General features: G+C 37.3%; 1 pseudogene; it reads right to left on the bottom strand.

The window, feature by feature from the left end:
- Positions 1-6,097: 6,097 nt before the first annotated feature.
- LOC149163734 (uncharacterized) lies at positions 6,098-7,092 on the bottom strand (annotated as a pseudogene).
- Positions 7,093-9,568: the final 2,476 nt, after the last annotated feature.

Genomic DNA, 9,568 nt, shown 5'->3' with positions numbered 1-9,568 from the left:
AAGGCAACAATGTATGATTAACACCATCCTTTCCAAACTTGTAGGTGTTTCTCTTCCCATCATGTATGGCTCCTCTGTCATATTGCCAAGGTCTTCCAAGCAATATGTGACACACGTCCATTGGCATCACATCACAAACAATTTTATCTTTGTACTTGCCCACTTGAAATTCCACTTCACACTGTTCACTTACCAACAGTTGATGTCCCTTTTGTAACCATGACACCTTATAAGGTGTTGGATGCTTCATTGTCTTTAGCTGCAATTTCTCCACTACTTCTGTAGAGACCAAATTATCAGTGCTGCCACTATCAATGATCATCTGGCAACATTTCCCTTGGACTCTGCACACTGTCCTGAATAAAGTTTTCCTTTGTGGCGGTTCAGCAACCACCTCCTTCATTGGCTTAAGTAAGACTTTATTAACCACCAGAGATTCTCCTCTTTCTGGTGTATTTTCTTCTTCTGCTACCGCTGTCGCTGGTGCTTCTTCTTCAGCTGGAGCAACAATTGCATTCCTCTACTTTATCTCTGCATTCTCTGGGCACTCAAAAGCTCTGTGTCCCAGCTTGTTACATCTGTAACATCTTAATTATATGCCTCTTCCTCTGCCTCCTCTTCCTCTGGAAAAACTCCCTCTGCCACTTGCATCACCTTCTCTGGGTGCATGCTGGGTTTAGCTACTGCTAGCTCCATCTCTAGGTGTTGTAGATCTTCCTCTACCACCTTGACTTCCTTTTCCTCTGAAAGTCCCTCTCCCTTTAGCAGACTGCTTCCTCATGAGTTTTTCCTCAGCTTTCAGCGCTATCTGATAAGCTTCCTCTACTGTTTTAGGAGACAGCAGACTTATCTCATCCTGAATGTCCATCCTAAGGCCATTCATATATCTAGCCACCTTCTCATCTGTGTCTTGGGTTTCTCCAGCTCTTATGCTCACTTTATAAAACTCTTATGTATATTCTTTTACTGTTAAAGCTCTCTGTCTAAGATTTTGCATTTGTCTAAACAATGTTTGCTGATAATTACTCGGCAAGAACTTACCTCTTAACTTTGCTACCATCCTGCTCCAATTCTTGATTGGCTGCTTACCAAGTCTCTTCCTTTCTGCCTGTACACCATCCCACCAGAGTGCTGCATGACCTTTTAATTTGGTGACAACAAACTTTACTTTCTTCTCGTCTTCTGTTTCCTCGTAATCGAAGAATTTCTCCATGCTGTTAATCCAGTCGATCAATTCTTCTGGATTCAATCCTCCTTGATATATCGGTACTAATTGGTTCCATGGCCTGGCTGTGGATTTCAATACTGACTGAAAGAACCTCATCTCAGGAGTAACCTGTACAGCTTCCTCCTTTTCAGCAGCTTCAATTTCGGGCTCACTGACATCTCCATCATCTATGTTTCTGTCTGAAGTTAACGCATCCACTCTAGCTCGCAGCTCTTCTACTGTTTCCATTAGTTCAGCATTTGCAACAGGCCATCCTCTTCCACCATGTCCTCGTCCTCTTCCAACTCTGAAAGCCATCCTTCTCCCACTCCTGAGAATCAATTCAATGTCAGTTGATGGCTCTGATACCACTAATGATGGCGGGATTGCAGGCGTTAGAGACAACCTCCCTAATCTGGCTGTAATTTCTTCAATGTCCGGATCAGCTTCTCTTTCTCTTTCCCGATGCGTATCAGTCATTAACTGATAGCCTCATTGTCCCTCCGAATTCCTTTTCCTTTCCAAGTTGGCAAAACAGTGGCTTTATTTGTATCGGCAGTAATTCTAAAAGAATTACGCCAACACACTATCAGAGGCCTTACAACACTATCGCGGCTTTGCAAAGGAAGGACTTACGCAACACACTATCGGGGCAGTAATTCAACAGAATTACTTTATAACATAATCCCGCTTTATATTGTCTCTTTTACCATTTCCCCGATGCGATATCGCATCGGCGATTGCTATCGGCGGGCTTTGCAATGGAACACAGGCTCCGATGGACCCGATGGTCTATATATATACTCCCCCTATGCTGATTTCGGGTCCGATATATATATCGGCATTCGCCCCAACCAATAATCTTTTTCCTCCGAACTGACGGACCCGATGCCTCTTTCCGAACCGCCCTATAAAGATTTCGGGTCCGGATCTTTTCGGGGTCTCGTTAGTCGCTCCTCCGAAGTGTTACAAGTCCTCCGCGGACCCGATCCACATTATAAGCTGCCTTTATAATTTCGGCGGGTCCGGTTATCGGCGGTCGCCACAATTAACAACTTTCCCACCTCCGAAATGATGGATCCGATGGTATATATATATCGTAGTCTATTTTACTTCGGCTCCGGATATGGAATGAACAGTCGGAGGGTTAGCGGACCCGACGCCTTATAGAAGTTGCTGAATAATATTTCGGCTCCGGATTTCGGAGCTCGGCCCTTGTTGCGCTATGGCTCCTTTCGGACCCGAAAGGCTTTATAAACCGGACTCTATAATAGATCGGCTCCGGGATTTCGGAGCGGATCCTTCCACTATCAACAAGCCTTCCGATGCGATGCAAGGGTTCAGCGGACCCGATATGGATTACACTTGACTTGATAAGGGTTTCGGCTCCGATATATGTCGGAGCTCCCACAATATAGTTCTAAGTCCCTTCTCCGGTGCAATATTTAGTCACGGACCCGATATGGGTCTGGACCAATATTAATAATCTCCCACGTCCGCTACAGTGGCCGCCAATGGAAAATTGCATGAAATTTTAATGTAAACAGGAGTATGCGCATAACTTATAAAGGATGACTAAAGGCCTGTGGATGCATAAATGGTAAGGAAACGACCGAATGCCAATTTACACAACAGATACACCATACGGAAATATTAATACAGTTCTACATAATCAACACAGAGAATAAGAATCTATGCATGCATATTATCAGAAATCATTGAATAAGAAACGTCGAGAGGAAGTTTAATAATAATGTTGTGGCCTCGCTCCTCCCTTCTCTCCTCCTCGAGAGCTTCGTTGCCTCTGGTATGAGAGCTTCCTCTAATGATGGCGGGATTGCAGGCGTTAGAGACAACCTCCCTAATCTGGCTGTAATTTCTTCAATGTCCGGATCAGCTTCTCTTTCTCTTTCCCGATGCATATCAGTCATTAACTGATAGCCTCATTGTCCCTCCGAATTCCTTTTCCTTTCCAAGTTGGCAAAACAGTGGCTTTATTTGTATCGGCAGTAATTCTAAAAGAATTACGCCAACACACTATCAGAGGCCTTACAACACTATCGCGGCTTTGCAAAGGAAGGACTTACGCAACACACTATCGGGGCAGTAATTCAACAGAATTACTTTATAACATAATCCCGCTTTATATTGTCTCTTTTACCATTTCCCCGATGCGATATCGCATCAGCGATTCCTATTGGCGGGTTTTGCAATGGAACACAGGCTCCGACGGACCCGATGGTCTATATATATACTCCCCCTATGCTGATTTCGGGTCCGATATATATATCGGCATTCGCCCCAACCAATAATCTTTTTCCTCTGAACTGACGGACCCGATGCCTCTTTCTGAACTGCCCTATAAAGATTTTGGGTCCAAATCTTTCGGGGTCTCGTTAGTCGCTCCTCCGAAGTGTTACAAGTCCTCCGCGGACCCGATCCACATTATAAGCTGCCTTTATAATTTCGGCGGGTCCGGTTATCGGCGGTCGCCACAATTAACAACTTTCCCACCTCCGAAATGACGGATCCGACGGTATATATATATCGTAGTCTATTTTACTTCGGCTCCGGATATGGAATGAACAGTCAGACGGTTAGCAGACCCGACGCCTTATAGAATTTGCTAAATAATATTTCGGCTCCAGATTTTAGAGCTCGGCCCTTGTTGCGCTATGGCTCCTTTCGGACCCGAAAGGCTTTATAAACCGGACTCTATAATAGATCGGCTCCGGGATTTTGGAGCGGATCCTTCCACTATCAACAAGCCTTCTGATGCGATGCAAGGGTTCAGCGGACCCGATATGGATTACACTTGACTTGATAAGGGTTTCAGCTCCGATATATGTCGGAGCTCCCACAATATAGTTCTAAGTCCCTTCTCCGGTGCAATATTTAGTCATGGACCCGATACGGGTCTGGACCAATATTAATAATCTCCCACGTCCGCTACAGTGGCCGCCAATGGAAAATTGCATGAAATTTTAATGTAAACAGGAGTATGCGCATAACTTATAAAGGATGACTAAAGGCCTATGGATGCATAAATGGTAAAGAAACGACCGAATGCCAATTTACACAACAGATACACCATACGGAAATATTAATACAGTTCTACATAATCAACACAGAGAATAAGAATCTATGCATGCATATTATCAGAAATCATTGAATAAGAAATGCCGAGAGGAAGTTTAATAATAATGTTGTGGCCTCGCTCCTCCCTTCTCTCCTCCTCGAGAGCTTCGCTGCCTCTTTATTTATAACTAAGGATAGGCCTTCTCGGTCCTTATCCGATACAAAGAAAAGCATGCTTTACAGAATGATTTAAAGCTTGAAAAACTTTGTTACAGCTGAGCATAAATAACATGTTTTATTGCTAGATTCTATTCTATCTTTTAACTAAAAAACATAGAAATTGCAGGCTAAAGGACCACTCCCTTTCCTGTAGATTTTTTTGGATTTTTTTGAATAATTTGGAAGATTTTTCCCCTCTGAGTCACATGTTCCTGCATCAGCAATAAACCCAAAATTTAGAAAATATAATAATCGGTAGTTAAATCAACAAAGAGGAGGTCCAAAGACTTACGAAAGGTGGGGATATGGATGTCCTGATCTGACATGAACGTTATTTGTTTCGAATTGAAGAACTCTGGGATTCAAAGAATATGGATAAATACTCTATAGCGCTTCGCAAAACGCAAGAAAAAAAAATTGATGGATTCAAAATGCAGGGGAGAGGGAAATATATAGGGATGGAGATTCTTCCTAATCTGATTGCACAATTCTATATGTTAAAAAATTGAATGGCTCAAATAGACCCTTTGGAGTGGAATTGTCATGTTAAAACTTTTCTCCTTGTACCAACTGGCTTAGTCTCTTCTAGCATATTCCACAGTTTTCCATAGAAATATTGACAACAATTATTTTCAGAATATAAAAGGTCACTAGCACAATCAGATTCATGGAAGTGTGGAGGTCTGAAATATTTGATGACCTCTCAAGGCATTCCAATGAAGTGTCGGTCACTTCAAGACAGAGCCAATGGAACTGGTGGTTTCTTGCGCATTAGCAATCACATCAAAGTGGCACCCATTGAGGTCCATTAATTATTATTATATCAAAACACTGTGAATCATATCAAAACAACAAGGATATGAGTAGTCCAATTCAAGTAATAAAATTCAATAATTCACACCATTCAAATGTAATGATATATACACACTAATAATTCTACTATTCATAGTTTCTTTGTCTTTATATCTTCAGTTGTTTGCATAAAGAGCATTGCTCATTTGAGTTGCATATCTAACTATTGTCACTGTCTAAATTCATGTGTGTACCTTTTACTTTTGAGAATGCACAATTGTTAACGATAGAAATTGGAAAAGCTCACTACTAATCTTATTCAGAATGATCTTTAAGTGCCATGTTTGCAAAAAAAATACTTTCATACCTAACAAAAATGTAATTATTGATAAAACGTAAACCTTTTAACATGACCAATGTGAAAAAATTAAATGTTACGCTATCATGTATGGTGTCTACTAACCATATAGATTTGTTTCATAATTATTCTACTCAAACATTCAAGACCATACTTGGAACAAATATTGGTCAAATAAGACCTTTTAGAACATTTCTCTACAATGAAGGTAAGACTAGGACCTTACCTCAGCTCTTTATTGTGACAAAATATTTCATTTCCACTAACTGCATATTCACATTAAAAGTAAGTTACCTAACCAGATCTCATTCAATGAACATGGCCATAGTTCTGCATCCAAATATAGTTAACTTTTGGCATTAGGTCATGCTAGTTGGTGCCTCCACAAATGCTGATCTATGATATCATCTTGGAAAAATGTTATTCTGCTAAACCAAATACTCTTATGATCTCTTCATGATAAAGAGTCCTCTTTTGTTTTTGTACAAGGAAACGTCGTACAATATATATGGAAAGTTTCCCCATTTACAAGGAGACATTATCTGCGGCTGCTGACCTAACAGGTTTAAATCAAAATAACCTTTAGCTCCCCGACCTTTCATGCCCGTGGGGCCTTATTTTCTCATACAAGGAATAAGCCTATGACCCTAGCTTCTCTCGAGGGTAAGACTTGGCGAGAGCCTTCATTTCCTTTGTTCCAAGAATCCACATTTTATTAGTTTCCATAGCCCGACAAAAGGCGAGGCCAAATCCAATTTGATAATACATAGAGGTTGAGACCGCATTAAACGAGTAGAATTAAAAAAGAAAACCATTACATTCTGGGTTGAAGCTTATGGTATCTTATTTAAACTGTTGAAACTACGCATAGCCCCCACAAAATAGATAAACCGCAAATGATGAAGCCAAATAGGAGAACAAATTAAACCCAAAATATCATTCCCTCCCCTTATAATCACTGGACATGCATTAATTTACTTATCAAACAAAGCAGAAAAGAGGAGTAAAAATCATAACTTTGGCTTGATCATAGTAAGGCCCAAATGATTTGCGAAGGTACGATTCTAGAAAAGCCGGAGGTATAGGATTACTATTTTGTAGAGTAAGGCGACTCCCTTCTTTGGTGGTCTGTCGAGCCATCTTCGTGCCGAAGGCATCAACTTTTAGTTTTTTTTTCTGCAGTTGTTTCATCTTTCACTTCCTGTCCTTATCCTCATAGACAACGAGTCTCCGTCCTTTGGAATGCGCTAGCATTCTAGCAATGGCCTTCCCAAAGCTAATCCCTTCTTCATATGAATAGCCCTCTCTTTCTGCCACCACCACCACCCACAATGTAAGCATGAATGCTCTATTTATCTGTATTCTCTCTCTCATTTTGCATCGGTTAATCTGCATCCTCCATGAATTTCCTTTTCCGTCCTCAGCCTTTGCTTGTCATTGTGATAAGAAAGAAGAAGAAAGAGATGTTTTTTCTTACCAACTCCGAATAATTCCCACAACTTTCAAATAGGGTTGACGCCAAAGTACAGAGGATATTTCAAGTTGCAGTAAAATTGGGAGAATTGTTTATACACTCGTCCCAAAAAATCATGAAAGAGAGCATAAGTGGGAAATCGTAACAAAAATACTGGTTAAAAAATAACGAGTGGTCAAAAGAATCCCACCGAAGTCATGAGGTATATTACCAGAAATTAACAGGTCAACGAGCATCCACCACAGACAAGCACTTCGACTTTCTGAAAGGAGGTGGAGAAGGGAAGCATGATGCAAGACCCCGTGGAAGGGTAGTTTCAGGGTCGATGCCCGGTATCGTCGGCTACGTCCACCACGTTGTTCTTGTAGTTCAGAAGAATGGAGTTTCGGGGCGCGAACATGAATAGGTTCCTGTCTGAGCACAAGTGCAGATATGGATACATATTGTTCTCCACTTGTGTGTTGGTTCGCGTCTGAGTTCCTGCGCTATTAGAGTTGGGAAGAGTTTAATGGGGCAGTATTAAGATTCGCGACATATGTTGAGGATGATGAATCTCAACAATGACATGACATAACAAGAATCTCCTAAAATAATTGTTATCAATATAATTAATTACAACAAATAATAGATATCATTGATCCAATGGCATAAGAGAGTCCCGCATTTGCATATCACCATCGTTGATAAAGTTAAATATGACCGTCTTGATATAACAAAATAAGGCTAAAATTTAAAAAAAGAAATAAAAAAATAAATTATTATGGTTATCTATTTATTTATTTTTAACTATTAGTTTATGAAAATTAATATTTTAATAATAAATATTAAGATAAAATAATATTCATATAATAATTAGTTTAAAAATAATAATATTATAATTTATAATAAATTATTAAAAAAATTATATATGTAAAAAGAAAAAGTGAAAAACATAAGCAATAATAAGAAACAAACATTCCAAGTCAACCAAAGATAGAGAATAAAACATATATATATATATATATAGATATATATATATATATATATAAGAGTCCATACTTGATTAATGAGTCAAAATCTTATAAAAAAAATAATAATTAAATAAAACTAAAAGTAAAACAAAGCAATCAAAAGGGAGAGATTTATTTATCTATTTGCTTATTATTATTATTATTATTTTAATCTTAATTATTATAATAAATTATAATATTATTATTTTTAAACTAGTAGTTATAGGAATATTATCATTATTAAAATATTAATTTTCATAAACTAGCCCTTATATGATCTTTTGGTCTCTACATCGCCCTATATTTAAGCTTGTGCCATGATTTGCATCTTCATCTGATCCTCATGATGAACCATGCTACCTGGTTTTTCTTCCATGTGATTTCTAGCTGGTTCGAACGTGGACAAAATTTTCTTCTATGTGATTTGTACTTGGTTCGAAATGGGTGGACAAAATTTTCTTCTATGTGATTTGTACTGAAAAGACTCTTCTTAATGTAATATGGATCACATAAGCTTAAATTCAGAGGTTATATATTTTTATTTTTTATTTTTAGTATAATTAAAAAAATATATTAAAGTGATGGAGAGAAATATTGTTATTTGTTTATTTAATTTTAATATATATATATATATATATATATATATATATATATTAAGAAAAATATTAAAAAAATTATAAAAAAAATTATATATATAAAAAGAAAAAGTGAAAAGCATAAGCAATAATAAAAAACAAACATTCCAAGTCAACCAAAGATAAAGAATAAAGTTTATATATATATGTATGTATATGTATGCATATGTAGGAGTCCATACTTGATTAATGAGTCAAAATCTTATAAGAAAAATAATAATTAAATGAGACTAAAAGTAAAACAAAGCAATCAAAAGGGAGAGATTTATTTATCTATTTGTTTATTATTATTATTATTTTAATCTTAATTATTATAATAAATTATAATATTATTATTTTTAAACTAGTAGTTATAGGAATATTATCATTATTAAAATATTAATTTTCATAAACTAGCCCTTATATGATCTTTTGGTCTCTACATCGCCCTATATTTAAGCTTGTGTCATGATTTGCATCTTCATCTGATCCTCATGATGAACCATGCTACCTGGTTCGAAACACGTGGACAAAATTTTCTTCTATGTGATTTCTAGCTAGTTCAAATGTGGACAAAATTTTCTTCTATGTGATTTCTACTTGGTTCGAAACGGGTGGACAAAATTTTCTTCTATGTGATTTGTACTCAAAAGACTCTTCTTAATGTAATGTGGATCACATAAGCTTAAATTCAGAGGTTATATATTTGTTTTTTTTAAATTTTAGTATAATTAAAAAAATATATTAAAGTGATGGAGAGAAATATTGTTATTTGTTTATTTAATTTTAATATATATATATATATATATATATAAAGTTTTCTTCATCCAAATTCAA

Source organism: Pinus tabuliformis, chromosome 5_1 (assembly GCF_031772625.1).
Source record: "Pinus tabuliformis cultivar Carrire ecotype Pingquan chromosome 5_1, CPIR1, whole genome shotgun sequence".
Lineage (NCBI taxonomy): Eukaryota > Viridiplantae > Streptophyta > Pinopsida > Pinales > Pinaceae > Pinus > Pinus tabuliformis.
The sequence above is the reverse complement of the archived record's forward strand: the minus strand, read 5'-3'. Positions and strand labels throughout refer to the sequence as shown.